Source organism: Calidris pugnax, unplaced genomic scaffold, assembly GCF_001431845.1.
Source record: "Calidris pugnax isolate Ruff unplaced genomic scaffold, ASM143184v1 scaffold89, whole genome shotgun sequence".
Taxonomy (NCBI): Eukaryota; Metazoa; Chordata; class Aves; order Charadriiformes; family Scolopacidae; genus Calidris; species Calidris pugnax.
This window is the reverse complement of record NW_015090865.1, coordinates 4,106,842-4,122,784: the sequence shown is the minus strand read 5'-3', so window position 1 is coordinate 4,122,784 and position 15,943 is coordinate 4,106,842. Positions and strand designations below refer to the sequence as shown.

The window sequence follows — 15,943 nt, the reverse complement described above, 5'->3', positions numbered from 1 at the left end:
ACCCAACCAACCCATGTCCCCATCTGTCCTCATAGAGCCCAGGACAGCACCAAGATGGCCCCAGATGGAGCACCCTTGGGTGAGCCTGGGTCTCACATTCCTCCCGTTTCTGGTTTCCCTCCCCTTTTCCTTCTCCTCTCCCTACCTCCTCCATACCCAGTTCTTTCCTGGGTGCTACAGTAGATCCCATCTCCTCCTGCAACTGGGCTGGGCAAAACTTTGCAAAGCCTCATATGAAGACAATCTACCTCATTAACTAACCCAAATTAATGCACTGCATTTCACATGGCACTTCTTCATGCAGGCAGTAGCTGTAGCAGACAGGGATCACTGGGACAACACTTCACTGCAAGCCTAGGATCCCACAGAACTGTGCAAATAATTGTTCTCCCCTGTTTTTTCTCTAGAAATAGGTAAAGAAGAAGACACTTCCAACCCTGTCCTCATAGAGCCCAGGACAGCACCAAGATGGCCCCAGATGGAGCACCCTTGGGTGAGCCTGGGTCTCACATTCCTCCCGTTTCTGGTTTCCCTCCCCTTTTCCTTCTCCTCTCCCTACCTCCTCCATACCCAGTTCTTTCCTGGGTGCTACAGTAGATCCCATCTCCTCCTGCAACTGGGCTGGGCAAAACTTTGCAAAGCCTCATATGAAGACAATCTACCTCATTAACTAACCCAAATTAATGCACTGCATTTCACATGGCACTTCTTCATGCAGGCAGTAGCTGTAGCAGACAGGGATCACTGGGACAACACTTCACTGCAAGCTAACCCAAATTAATGCACTGCATTTCACATGGCACTTCTTCATGCAGGCAGTAGCTGTAGCAGAGAGGGATCACTGGGAGAACACTTCACTGCAAGCCTAGGATCCCACAGAACTGTGCAAATAATAGTTCTCCCCTGTTTTTTCTCTATAAACAGGTAAAGAAGACGACACTTCCAACATAGAGACACTGAAAGCTTCTACAGTGAATGAGAAAGCTCTGTGAGGGTTTAATTTTGCAGGAACACCACCTTCTTGTAAATCTAACCATGGTTCTTTCAGACACTACCATGAAAAGGGTCAGACTCACCCACCACCATGAGCCATCACCCCAAAGCAGGGCGGCTCAGAGCCATTTTTTTGCCCATGGTTTAATTAGAGGTACTGGCCTAACGAGGCGCAGATGCACAATCCCATTTTACTGATTCAGCAGCATGGCTGGGGCGGGGGGGGGGCACAGATGTGGGAGACAGAAATTTTCCAAACCTCCTGGTCCTGTTATGGCTCTTGGGCTGAGAAACCCAACAGCTGCTGAGGAGAAAACATACGGATTTTATACACTTAATGGTTTTCCTTTGGGAAAGAGATGAAAGCCCTAATGTCCATCTCCCAACTCTCTCGCTGCCTGTAAAGGGCAAACCTGTATTTTTCTCAGCAGGGAAGAAGCATTTCCCATCGGATGCACAGGAGGCAGAGAGATTATTATTATTATTTACTATTACTATTATTATTATTTATGATGTGCAGAATTTGGTCAGCACTTGTCTGTACAATTACCAAATGATTCCTTCAGTTCCAGCACTGAAGCCCCCCAAGAGCTATTTCCTTCCTGTGTATTTTTCAGCTGTGCTCTTCAGGTTGGAGCACAGGAGCTCCTTGCAAAGGCACAGTCTCCTTCAGGAGCCCACACTGCTCGAGATTTTACCTGCTGCAAAGTTACAGTGTGCAACCAGGAAAAATAAAAAACACTGCTCTTCAGCTTTCCTGGTGTCACCTGCGAAGCCACACCTGGCACAAGGACAATGGCTCCATGAAATGGACTCGATGGTGGTGCTGGCTGTCAGGAAAGCATCTTATTTAAAAGGTGGGAGGTTATTCCATGGTTATTCTTTATTTAATTATCCAAGTTCTATCTCGTTACAGGGCTACAGTGCAATAAGAACAGTGATTTATGATGCTTTTTAGGTTTTCCTTAACTGAAGAAGAATTTAGACACCTGAAACTAATGCAAATTGTAATATACAATAGAGAAAAAACCTTCAAATAAATAAATAGAGTGAGTAAAAATCCAGTATGTATCCATCCCTTAGGTGGCGATTATTACTCACCCCCTGATTTAACCAAGAGGCTTTTATGAATACAGAAATACTTTTGGGGAGCATGGCAAACCACTCATTTCTTGTCAATAATCCTTAATTTGAGGGGAGATCTAAAAAAAAAGTAATAAAATCGTCTTTCCACTTTACATCCAGTTTTAAGAACAGCTTGAAACGAATGCTTCTACGAGAAATTTTCAATTACACAGCACTCTTTGATCTATTAAGAGGATTTTGTGATTGGTATCTGCACTGACTAGACAGAAATCCACCTGTAACTCAGCTGCTCAATGCCAGTCATCAAGGAAATGTCCATGGTTCTTAAAATATCCTAAAAATATCCTAAAAATATCTTTAATTTGCTGGGACAGTTTGAAGAATAAACTTGCATCGAGCTCACTTTAAGACAAACTCCTTCCGATCCTTTTCTTTTTTTACATGGGACTCTGGTTGCAGAGAAGAACATAAATCAACATGACAGAAAATTATATTCTGCAGCTGAATATTGAGCTGTCAGCAGTTTTGGCCAGCACACAAACTCGCTTGTGAAAAATCAACTACAGCCTTGGGAAACACTCTCTTCAGCAAAGCAGGACTCCTTGGAGCGGCTGAGCACCACCAGAACATTTTCCAGCCCAAACTGGCCATGACAGCCTCCTGCTCCCTCTGGGAAATGTGGCACTTCGTGTCTGCATTGCCTCTTGGTGGCCACCTTGGTGGCATACGAAGAGGTCAGGGAAAGAAGTGGCTTAGCACAGGGAACCTCTGAAATCCGGGGTGGTCCTTCTTGGTCTCTACTGCGTTGTGAGGGCTCAGGGACACATGATCTGTGCTTCTGTGCACAGGGCAATGGTAGCAGAGTATGTTCTTCAAAAGAAAAAGCCATCCAAAACAACCTGTACGTTACAACACATTAAAGATATGAAGTTTCTTTAGCATGATGCAATGCCGACAGAGGCTCGGTAGTTACTCATGTCCATCAAATCATCCTCAGGAGATGACTAAACATCCTCCTCTCCCCGGGACCATTTGTCACTGTCAGTGCTGCAGCAGCTGAGCAGCTATCTATAGCCCTGTGTGCTCCCAGCCAGATCCTTGCCCATACTAAACTGGTTAGTTCAGATCAATGCTCCACGCTGAGACATCAAGGAAGCAGCAGGGAGCTGCAGGAAACCAGCTCTGCAGTTTTAACTCTTTGCTCGGTCACTTGGCAAGAGGAGCTCCAGCGTGGTACCAGGGCCACCGACTAGCAGAGAGTGATGGCTTCCTCCTGGTTAAGCATAAAGTCAAATCCCAGCTCATAAGGAACAGTGAAAAAACAACTTCTGCAAGAATAAGAAGGTTCACTTAGTGCCTGGGTCAGATTTCCACTTGGATAGGTCTGTTCTGACAAGCACAAGCTGTGGCTGCCCCATCCCTGGAGGGGTTTAAGGCCAGGTTGGAGGGGGCTTTGAGCAACCTGTTGTGGTGGGAGGTGTCCCTGCCCAGAGCAGGAGGATGGAGGTGTCCCTGCCCAGGGCAGGAGGATCTAGATGACCTTCAAGGTCCCTTCCAACTCTACCCATTCTATGATTCTATGGAATAGATGCAGAAGAGAGCATTGCCAGGGACAATGTAAAAGGATGTCCCTAAAAACATAGACTTTGAGCTAACCCTTTTCTTTCCCAAACCAGTTGGGATTCCGGGTTTAGTCTGTGGGTCGAGGTGGGCAGGGGATGCTCCTCCAGCTCCACGCTCCGACCACTGCTCTCACAGGGGACCTGTCAGGTTTAGTCTGTGGGTCGGGGTGGGCAGGGGATGCTCCTCACAGCCAGCTCCGACCAGCGCTCTCATAGGGGACCTGCTCTGCAAAGGGAACTGGAGCTGCAGAAGGAAAACACATGGTTGGATGCCAGGGGTGTCCTGTTGAACTGGGAGCCAAACACCCCACCGGGAACAAAGAGGGGGTGTCTGAGCCCCAAACCCTCACGTCACACTGTCCCAGGAAACTCCACGTACCGGTTGGAATGACTTTCTCAGCGCCTTGCCTGCGCTCATTTCCAACAAAACATATGGAGAACAAAAAGGAAACAGCTGGATTACTGCACGGACTAAATATTTAGCAGATAAAAGCCTGCGTGGAGGTAGCCGACACAGAGTCATGGCCACGGGGATGGAAACAGCTCCAGAATCCAGCTCAATCCGGGACCTGTCGAAACTTGACTTCAGAGAACAGGAGCAGATGGGGATTGATCAACGCATGATTAGTATCCCAGGTTAAAATTAGCTTGTGCATAGTTCTTTAAAAATAGGGGTGGGGAGGAAAAACACCACGCGGGGCCAAAGCAAGGCACCGGAGTTAATTGGAAAAAGACAAATGATCTCACATTCCAGCCTGCAGAGCCCCAGTCATTTGGCAAACCTGGTCGGTAACGCAGCGTGTCCCACCATCCCTGACCTTTCCAGCAGCACAGCGTCCCAGGAGACAGTAAACCTCATCCCACCAACTCCCTCTCTGTTTGTACAAGGGACCTCTCTGTGCCACCACACAGGCTGCCCGCTAACCCCCCCAAGTCAAACAGCATATACCTCTAGCTGCATCAAACCAGATAAAAAAAACCTTGAAACCATTTCTCCTGAGAGCATATTCTTCAGGGGCTCTTACCATGGCTGTAAAATATGTGAGACAGAGTTTAACAAGATTTTCTTTATGAGGAATGTAAACAGACACTGTAACCTTTGCTAGTTTCTTTGGACAGATGCAATAATTTTACTCGGTGCTACAAGTGAAACTCTTTCTTTTTTTTTTTTTTTTTTGTGAAAAGTGCAATTAAATCAGTTTGGCACCAATAACCCAAATAAATCACAGTGAGTGACAGCACCCTGATGGGCAGCTGATGAATGGCTGCAGAGCACGCTTCCTGGCGTTACAATGAGGGACAAACCTGCACCAAAAGCCAATAAACGCACCCCATGTTGGAGCAGGTCCCAGAACCTCAGGGAACCCCGTCCCTGGACCCCACATCTCATGTCACACCCAGATCGCACCCAGAACAGAGAGGCTTTTGTGGTTAAAACGTGAGATTTTGGCGAGCTGCTGTGCGTGACCCAGGGCAGAAGGTTTGTCCTCATGGAGCAGCCAGCACCTTCCTTTGCTTTGCTGCCATCATTTGGGAAGATGCTTTTCCTCAGGGAGGTGGCCACCATCAACAGAAACTCCTAACCAGAAGCCACACAGCTGAGGATGCCTTCTACATTCCTGCAGAAGTTGGTGGCCTCTAGAGATGACCTCCCCATGCCATCTCCTCCTGGCCATCACGCCTGCCAGAGCTCCAGGAAAGCAAACCCACGTCAGAACAAACCAGCATCCCCCACTGCTCTTCTCTTGCCTCCTGGAACTGCGCACACAGCTAATTGTGTTTAATTGCGACTCATTTAAATTCAAGCATCCACAAACAGGTAAAAATTAACAGCCAAATTGTTTGCTGACATCTGAAGGAAGTCTGTGGGCTTTCTTCTTAATCATTCCCACTTATGTTAAACTGCTACAGTTTTAACTGAGCAGAATAAACCGGCTTAGGGACAGCACTTCTCCAGGCAATAGACAGGAAAATGCTGAGATTGGGGGGACAGGGAGTTATCTTCCTGCACAAATTACCTTACAAAAAAAAAAAAACAAAACAAGCAGCTTGGCAAATGCTAGTAAACATTCCCAAGATCTTTGTTTTTCTGAATTTCAAGGCACTTCCTGGGGTGAACACTTGTACTTTCCAAATGCACATGTGCTGAAAATTTAATTTGGAGTGCTGTGGTAATTTGTTTGTTTCTAATCAGTTGGCTGCGTGGTGATGTTCCAACTAGTGAGCTCACATACACAATTCCAGAAATAACTGCTTAGGAGAGGATGTTGCGAGTACTGGTAGGGCTAAAATGGGTGCACGTGGTGTCCATGCTGTGGTTTGCTCTACCAGGTCTTCCACCAAGTCTTCCACCAGGTCTTCTACTAGGTCTTCTACCAGGTCTTCCACTGGGTCTTCCACCCCGTCTTCCACCGGGTCTTCCACCGGGTCTTCCACCGGGTCTTCCACCGGGTCTTCTACTAGGTCTTTTTAAACTGGCACTCACAGCATTGAGATCCGATGCAGGACATCACATGGGGGAGCAGGGAGGAGATCAGAAATGGTGATCATAACTGCAGGTTCAGGGAGAGCAAGCGGGGCTTCATCAAAATAAAGGAGTAAAAGGAGCAGAGGGGACCAGGACAGATCAAAAGCTGGAGGCCAGCAGTGGCAAACTTCTGTGGATTTTGCACATAAAGCAACACAAACATTTCCAGTACTTCTCTTCACAGGCACGACCTTTCCTTGTGCCAGTTGTTAATTATCCCTTAAATAATCCCAATTTTTGCCACTTCTGCAGGATATACCACACGAACCAGGCCGCTGGACACACAACGCTGAGGAAGCGGATGATGCAGGCAGCTGCTCTCCTCCACCCATCCCTATTTATTCTCTGTCTCAGGAAATACAGCACATGTGAACGCACCAGATTAAGAGTTTTGGAGATTAAAAATCCTGAAAGTGTTTTTACAGGCTGTGGATAGGACATATACAGATTCATCCACATACTTAGCAAGTGAGAAAGAGGCATGAAGGAAGGCAGGATGACGATGGGGAGATGTGACGCGAAGTTCTGCCGTGGGGACAGAGGGTACTATTGACTAAATGCTCTCACCAGAGCACGAGATTTTATTAGAACTGACTTCTTTCCACCGCCTCCAAAACCCCTCATGCAAAAATGCACTGGAAAGTCAAGCTGGTTTGAACAAATATTTGAACAAGCAGAACACCGGTGTTCAGGCATCTGGGCAGCAATTTTCCTTGTCAAAGCTGCAGAGCTCACTCATCTCGTAAAGCACAAGCAGTTCAGCAGGCGCCAGGCACTAAAAGCGTGAGTCCCAGCATTACAGTGGAGCAGAGGGAGCAGCACACATACCTGTTCTGGTTTTGGACTGGTTCCCAGCCTGTCCCTGAACACACACAGCCTGGGGACTCCCAGTGTTGCAGGGAGAGATGAAACCTGGTGGCCATCAGGATGGTGGGACACTCAACTGGCTCCTTTGGCCGCACGGGGCTCTGGTTCCTTCTCTGCCCATACTGAAGGCATCACATGGGCTCTGAGCTGAGACCTGAGCTGGTGCCATCCAACCTTGAAGCCAAAGGTTAAGCCATCATGGCTCAAAAGTCAGTCTTGCCCTGTGCTTAGGATGATGGATACTTGATTGGTCTTCTCCAAGAAGACTCAGGTAGAAGGGGGTTCCTGACTGCCATCCTTAGCCTCATGGAAACAGTTTTAATCCATCTCATGCAGGGAGGGCATGTTGTGAAGGAAGTAGTGGTAATATATGTGCAACAAATTCTGGTAGGCCAAATGATACAGCTAGAAGAAACAGATAAACTTTTAAGAACACAAAATGTCTCACCAGAGGGAACGGGAAGCCTCCACAGAGGTCCACGTTCACCCCTTGGTCACCTGCATTTCCCCCGTCATGCTGGTCCAGACCCATTTCACCCAGCATTGTCTGTCTAAAAGGAAGATGCTGTGCTCAGGCTGGTCATCTAAACCTCTTCAGGAGCCTCCTCCTCAGAACCGAGAGGTCCTCTGGAGGGGAAAGGGAGGGGTACTTGTGCCATGTCCATCCCATCTTCTTAGATAACAAGTCTGGATAGGAAATATCCTCTGGAAGAGATCATTTTTTCCTACTGACTGTATTTAAAACAGATGAAGAGCTCATACCCCAGAACCAGTTCTTTGACAGTGAGGGGTAGATGCAAAGAATCTGGTCCAGCTTTTAGATAAAGTTTAGATAGAATTTAAGGAGATAAATCCCATCTCTTTTCTTACTGCATGGTGGAAACAACCTGCGTATGCTGGGCACGTTTGTGTGAGCCTGATGGCCCAGGGGGTTAGATTGGGGTGGACTGGGGCACCAGAAGCTCCACACTGTACGTACGGAATCCCCCAGTGCTGCAGTGCAAGTCCAGCACAGCTGCTTTCAATAAAATTAACTCTCCCTCTCCCCCTCCAAAGTTAAATGCACATTTGCTGTTTGCTGAGAAAATCTGAGAACTGCCCTTGCTCTGCCAAACTATCCCCTCTAACAAGCACCGTGAGACTCAGCTCTGCCTGCTTGGATTAATTATTGATGACCTGCGTGGCTTTGCCAAACGACCTTACTCAATTCAGTAGAAAATAATTTTTAAATGCCCCTGAGAAAGAATTTGGACATAAATATTATCTTTGTGCATATATACAAACAGATGTGCATCTCAAATGCAATCAATGCATTAGCTGTTAATGAGACTTAATACTGCAGAAGAGTGGGGAAGATTAATTTCAAGGGCTGAATTTGAAGCTCAGTGGCACTCAGGCATCTTACTCTGGTAGGTGCTTTAAAAGAACCTTAACCTAAGAGAATACTTCATTGCTTTCCTTTAATACATTGCTTACAAAATCCATATGAAATGTGTAAAACGAACGCTGGCTTCTGCATTTGCAAAGCACTGCATGGAGATCTAAGTTGCACAACTCTGGCAGACCCAGATACCAGCAAGAAAGGAGCTTTGCAGATTATAATCTTTTCAGATTATAAAAGAAATTAAGTCTTAATTTCAGATTTTGAATGCTGTTTGAAGTTTAACTGAAAAAGTATCAGGCTGAAGTTGCACCGATAATGTAACCCTATAAACAAGACACTCAAAGATATTAAAGAGACTATTAAAAGACTATTTCTCACCAAACAAGAATCTGAGCTACCCCGAGGAGAATAATATTTGTCTTCAGATGGTGCTCACTACATCAGTCTTAATTTTACATGCGAATGAAACTATGAGACTATCTGTGCCACTCCCAGGAAACCCAAGCAGACAGACACACACGGAGCCAAAGGGCAGGAACAGCCAATTCACGCACGTGTTGGGAACCAGCCCCTCCCTGCTCCAAAACCTTTCTCATACGAGAAGCCAAAAAAGCACCTACGTTGGAAAATAAAGGCTCTACATCTTTGGCTGCAGAGTTGCTCAGCCTGGACAAGGCAATGACATGGGCGTGCAGCAACCCCGGCACAGCAGGACCTCTCCGTGGGGTCTCCATGAGACATATATATAGATATAAAAAATTATATATATATATCACATATATAACTGATAAAAAGAAAGGGAATACATATTTGGACTAAAGGCCAGGGTCCAGCCTCAGCTTTGAGTCTGCACATTATTTGTGCCTTCTGAAAGGGCTCGGAGCTATGTGAGCAGGCAGAGCCCCCCCAAATAACTCCTCAGAAACTTCTGCCCCTTCTAAAGCAGAAACTTTGCTACGGTTAGTCCAAATTATGGCTCACTTGAGCCATGTGAGCTCTTCAGCCAATGAGATCTTCATGATCTACTCTTTGGAAGTTTGCATGCTGTGAATGTCTATCTACCTTTGCTTCCATAACCACAGTACCAAGGAGATGATACTTCATTTGCCCAGGGAATATTTTTACCAATATCTTTTTTTACCAATATTTTACCTATAGGTGTATCCACACAACACCATTTGCATTGAAGGCAATGAGCTTTTGGCCAAGGGAGTATCCTTTTCTATGCATGGTGCCTAAAGCAACACAGCCTTCACTTGGTGATGTTGAGCTTCTATCACAATGTAATTTTCTTCTAAATAACATATTTCCATGGATTATTCTGAACTTTTTCCAGCAGCTGTTACAAAAGTGGGAATTACACGAGGAAGGGAAGCAGCTCAGTGCATCTCCCAGACAGCAACTCCTTCTGGTCCTCCGGCACATCTCCCCAAAGGTAGTGGCCCACAAAGCCATTTATTTTTCCAGGCCTGCATCAGCTGCCCAAACGGATGGAGCTGATCAGCAGATTTTCCTTCTGCTTTGTTTCAGTGATGAGAAAACCAAGTCCTTCCAGCAACTGAGCAGGTACTGAAGTAAGCCCTGTGCCTGCAGCCTCTGGGCTACTGCACGGGGCTGTTTGGACTCCTAAATCCAACAGAAAAGAATACAATCCCGTACAGACCAGCAATAGGAAGCCCACATTGGATCCCTTTTCTTTTTTAATTGGCAACAGTGATCTTAGGCTTGGCTACCTCCTCCCAGAGAAACGCAGGATGTCCTCTGTCGATTACGTTGACAGAGATGGGACGCCGTTCAAAGAATGATGACACGCTGTGTGTACAGACCACACTCCATCCAAGTATCTCGAGCTCTTTGGAAGAGGAGCAGGAAACGTGTAGCAGCTCTGCCCTGGAAACGTGCTCATTGCAGCCGTCCAGGGAGCCGGCAGGGACGGCCACGGCGTCTTCCTTCTCCTCCTGGCTCTCTTCCACCTGGTCCAACATCGGGCAGGACACGGGAGGGAGAACATTTTTCAAGGTGTCAAACCACATCTAGGTTTGTGCTTAAGAATGGATTACGGGAAGTATGCGGAGCTGACATTGTTAGTGCAAGGATTAAATCCTGGCGCTCAGCCCTCTGCTCCGACCAGGAGAACAGCCCAAGGTTTATACCCACTTCCTTCCAGCCTTGAGTCACGGCTCCTCAGACCAAGGCTGCCGGCGTGTCCGACCTGCTGTGAGCTACAGCCACACGCCTGGTGCAGACTCAGCCTGAGCCCTTGGTCCTGCTGGTCTTCCAAGACCAAGAGGTCCATCAGCGGGGATTTTCCTCTACGTCGTCAAATAAATAATCCCAGATTTGAAACAACTGACCAACTGGTCTTCCAAGACCAAGAGGTCCATCAGCAGGGATTTTCTTCTACGTCATCAAATAAATAATCCCAGATCTGAAACAACTAACCAACAAGATATTTAAAAGCCGGGCAGACGTGGTGCTGAGGGGCATGGTTCAGGGGTGGTTTTGGCAGTGTGAGGTTGATGGTTGGGCTTGATGATCTGAAAGGTCCCCTCCAACCTGGACAATTCTATGATTCTACGATGAATACTTGGGTTTGAGCAGTAAAGCATTGGGTCTGCGTCCCGCACTGAACTTACACAGCCTCCAGCATCCTCTTCTCCATTGGTCCCTGGCTGCCACTTGCATAAACATAGTGGGTAATAAATACTGTGGCCACCTCCAAATAGCTTCTTTAAATTAGCTTCTGTGGGACTGCCTAGGTGCTTCCCATGGCAGTTTATTGCTGGTTGTCACTCACACGTGCAAACCACAGCCCAAGACCACACAATCATCAGGACTCCGACGTTACTATTTCCACACTATATCACTTACCACACTCAGAGCAATGTCACCAGGCACCACCCCAGCCATCACTTTGTTTTCAGACCCCATCACATCCATCCTCCTAATGCTAAAATGGTTTCGAGTCAGTTCTTCGTGAGATCCAAGACCTAGAAGCCAAGGGTAAGGTGCCCAGAAGAGCTGTGAAGGAAAAAGGGGGGCGATGACACTCCCCCTCCAGTGCAATGCATGACGCAAGATTCTTCCATTCCAGGTGTTTGACCTCTCCCAAGGGAAAACTGGAAAAGTCTTGCAAGTCATGGGAGAGCACTATAAATGGCGTCAGAGCTCTCGTTAAGGCTATTGCAGCTCAGCTCCCACTCTGTTCTACCAGCTCAGGGACAGCACTCAGTGTTTCTTAGGATCAGACTGAACTTGGTACCATTCTTCAATATTAAATCAATAAAAAAGTCTTATGGTCTTAAAACAGAGGAGGAGAAAACCCAAATAAACAAGAACAGTGGGATGGAGACTGCTTTACCGTGTTGGTATCTATAGTATTTGCTTTTATCTGATTAGTTCTGTTGAGACTAGTTTCCTCCCTTTTCATCAGCTTCAAGTGAAGGGTAATCCTTTGGAGAATGAAAGGCCCATAATACTGGTTTTAGCTGTGGACCTGCTGCTTCTGTAACCCAACCTGGCTTGCAATGAAGTTTATTTACATAGCACGCTTGATACCTTTGAGAAAATCTACTACTTGAAATACTTCAAAGGATCGCTTTGTACTGGAGGTGGAACAGCCAAGAAGACTGTATTCTCTGCAGATACTGCTAAATTCTTACAAGGCATCTTAGGGTGGGGATATCTATGAAGTTAAAACCAACCCAACAAGCCCAATCCCTTTCAAATTTCATTCAAGACAGCACAGAGAAATCTGTGGAGGGCCAATCAATCCTTTCTGCTGTCTTTTTCCCATCTACAATGAAGCAGTAGCTTGAAATGTAGGCTTGGTGTTTGCGTGTGCTATGTGGGTATATAAGTATATAAAAAAGAAATTCTTCAAACAAACCAGTCAAGCCCTTGTGTGGAAGGGACTTCACTAGATCATAAAGAGGGAGACTTCATCTTCATTAAGTAAAACATTAAAGGAAATGTTCTAACTTACAGCACTATACATTAATGCTCAGCAACGTAAGGGGTTTAATTGCCTGTTACTTTCCCACCATAAATTACTACCTGCAGCTAATGGAAAACCTTCCTCCAGACCTGCTCCTGCACCTCACTCCCCTTTCATACCTTCACGCTGGATGGAAAGAGCAGGGCAGCCTGGACTTCTCCAAAGCCCATACAAATGGGTTTGTTTTGAGAAAGCAATGACCATTTAAGAATATCGCACATATTTGGTACAAGCTGTTTGAGTAGTTAACTATAGATGCAACACTCTGCAAGTTTTATGGCTGCATATACCTGAATTTAATAATTAGCCAGTACAGGCTGAAGATGTCCTGTAGTGACCTGTTCCAGCAGTGGGACAGGATGTCCCCATTAACCCTCTTTGTTTGCAGCTGGACAAAATCCACAACCAAATACACGCACAAAAGTTTTTCACTCCCAAACACAAGTTTGGGATTTCCCTCCAACCTTCAAGTCCCACCTGTGTCTCCCTTCTACATTCTCTTGCATTTTATAACATCGCTTTAAAAAAAACCAAAGCCTGACATGTGCACGTGCCCCCAGCACAGGTACATCCTGGTGCCTGCAGGGAGGCATTGGTGGGACCATGCTTTCCTCCACCTTCTCTCGAAGTCCTGCCTCATAACAAAGTCCACTGGCCAGCTTCGTTTCTCTGTAAGTCATGTGTGAAATCCTCTTATGGGTCACAAGAGTGGTTAAATCCCAAGGAAGAGTGCTTACCTCCAACCCAGGCTGAAGAATCCCAGCGTGAAGAAAAAGCGCTGAAAAAACCCCTTACCTAGGTGTCCCTCTGCTGCAAAAACCTAACAAAATATTGATTCAGCATCCAAAGAGGGGGCTGAAACCCGCAGGTTGTGCAAATCCTCAAACCCAGGGGTCTGGCATAACTTTGGTTATGCTTCAACAAGTCATTTTCCAACCTTCCCTTAAACAAAGTAAAAACATCTATATCTTAAAACAGCCCTCTGAAGTCACCAGGAGGAAAAGCTGAGCCCCAGCCCCTCAGCAGCCCACCTGCACCCACAGACCACGGGGACTGGGCTACACAGGGACCATCTCCCTTCCTGAAGGCTGTCCTCCATGGGGGCTGCTCTTTCTAGGCTATTGGCACGATTGAAAAACAGGTGGAAAAATGAATGTTTGGTACCTTTCTAAGCTAAATTCAATAGCTCCTGCCAAAAGCAGTCAAGAGATGTAGAGAGACCTCCTCTTTTCAGCTGACTACATTCTGTTGAGACATCTATACTATCCACCCAGTAGCCACCGCCATGCATTACTGCACAGGAGGAATAAAACACACTATTTAAAGTAGCCCACGGGTATTTTCAGCCTGCTGATGCTCTGGCACACTGGCAGAGGTGGGCATCAGGGGCTGGAGACAGCAACTTCACTTGGGATAATGGGGCAGGTCTTTTGAAGAAGCAAGAAAAACTACCCATCAGAGAGAGGCAGAAATACAAGGCAACAGGAGATGCTATTCAGATACAAACCCAAAACAACAAGGCAGAATCCCAACCGCTTTCCCAAAGGATTAATTAAGGCATCCTCCTCCCAGCCCCCATTCACAAAAATCTGGAAACTAAGTAACAGCAACTGTTTACCCCATTAGAGCTCTGCAGCAGGAAGGACGGCCTCCTAGAGCTTCCCACAAATTTGGGCAAGATAAACATCTTTGTCACAAAGCGGGAACCTCTCTGCTTTTATTGACAGAGGCAGAGAATGGGAGCAGCTGAACCCACCCCCTGATTAGCAATTAAACACTGTGGGGAGGGGAAGCAGAAATGCCCTCCCCATTGATCCAGAGAAAACCTTCTCATGTGAATTAGCCATCCCCTTGATTTTAGTGCCCTTGATGAAGGGCTTGGAAGTCTGGTGAGGGTAGGTAGGTGTGTGTCCCCATAGCCATGTGTGTGCCCTCCCATGGGGACAAGCCCTGGGGGTCACCCGGGATGTCCCCGGGATGCCACGCTGCTCGGGATCCCTCCCTTTGGCTTGAACTGGCTTAAAAAATAGCAAAGGCACCCTGGTTTTGCGGGCACGGGGGACACGTGGGGCCCATGTGAGGATGCCTGGGAGGTCCCCAGCTTCCTTGGTTGCCACGGGCTGGGGTTCAACAACACCCACCTCGGCCGGCGATGCCATCATTTACACCAGTGGAGGGAGGCAAGCCCAGAACGGGGTATTTTCCCCAAAAAAGGTATCACCTAAAACCAAAGGGCCATTCACGTCACCAGCCCTTCTCCCTAATTAAAACCCACGAGGCTCCGAGCTCTGTCTGAGCCAGCGATGGATCCTCCTGACACAAAGCACCCACAGAGATGCTGGCAGATCTTGTCTGACTTCGTTTCCCCCCCACGACCTCCTTCCTCCTTCCCCCGGCAGAAAAAAGCAGTGATTGAAAAGTCCTGGTCCTCGGAGGGAGCGCTGGTTTTTATCAGACGGTAACGATGAGTACATCATGAAATCATTTAATAGTTTCTCATTAAATGCCCTGCTGGCGAGCAGGCCTGATTTATGAAGGGGTGGCCGTGGGTACAAATAAGCGGCGCTTTGCTTGTAACGCAGCTGGTCAAGAAAATTAATGTTTTGTTTTCCCCAACCTTTGTACTCTCCCTTCCTCTGCTACTATGGCAAAGCTCGAGGCGTGTAACCTGACCGCTCTCGGGAAGAGGACATGCATCCGAAAGCCTCGCACGGGCTCAGCCCACAGCAGAGAGTCCAGCTGGCCCTATATATATATATATTTATATATATAAATAGTTTAATATATATCTATACACCTCCCTGTTTCAAAACCAAACCCCAACCGAAGCGCTTACAAGCAGACTCGCTGGAAGTCTGGCTGGAACAGCGTATCCTGGCGAGCTCGGGTCCAAGAAATAGTGATATATTTAGCGCTGCTGCTTAACTTTCCATCTTTAAAAGCCCTTTTTCTTTCGCGTCCAGGGAATAGGACAAAAGCCACTCCAGCCAGATGAACATCCGTCTTCAGAAGAGAGGAAATATGAGGCCATTGCGACACCAGACAGTGGCCAGAGACACTTTTTCATGCTTATATTAACCATAGCACCTAATCCTGAGCAAACACTTCATCAGTTGCATAATGTTTTTTTTCAAAAGACCTTTCAGTCCCAGCACAAGGTGTACGCTGTGCGTGCGACCGGGCGCAGGGAAAACTGAACTTTCAGGGTAGGCAGATGCTGAGGAGGCTTAGGAGAGAGTCGACTTACACGAGGACATGAGGGAAGGGCTTTGCAATCATATGGTTCACATCTGGAATTTACAGGCATGATAATTTTATAACCCTCTCCTTAATGGTTTTGAAGGGGTGTGATGTTCTCCTTCGTGTCCCAGCCGGAGCGATGCTCCCTCGCTGCCGCAGGGCCAGGGATGCAGGAAGCATCCTCCTGTGTCTGACAACTTTATGTGATGCCAGGACCGAGCACCCTG

The 15,943-nt window shown here is 47.0% G+C and overlaps 1 protein-coding gene across 2 annotated transcripts in view; it reads right to left on the bottom strand.

Moving 5' to 3' along the window:
- LHPP (phospholysine phosphohistidine inorganic pyrophosphate phosphatase) overlaps window positions 1-15,943 on the bottom strand; it is a 76,853-nt gene that overhangs the window by 1,067 nt on the left and 59,843 nt on the right. The window lies entirely within an intron of this gene.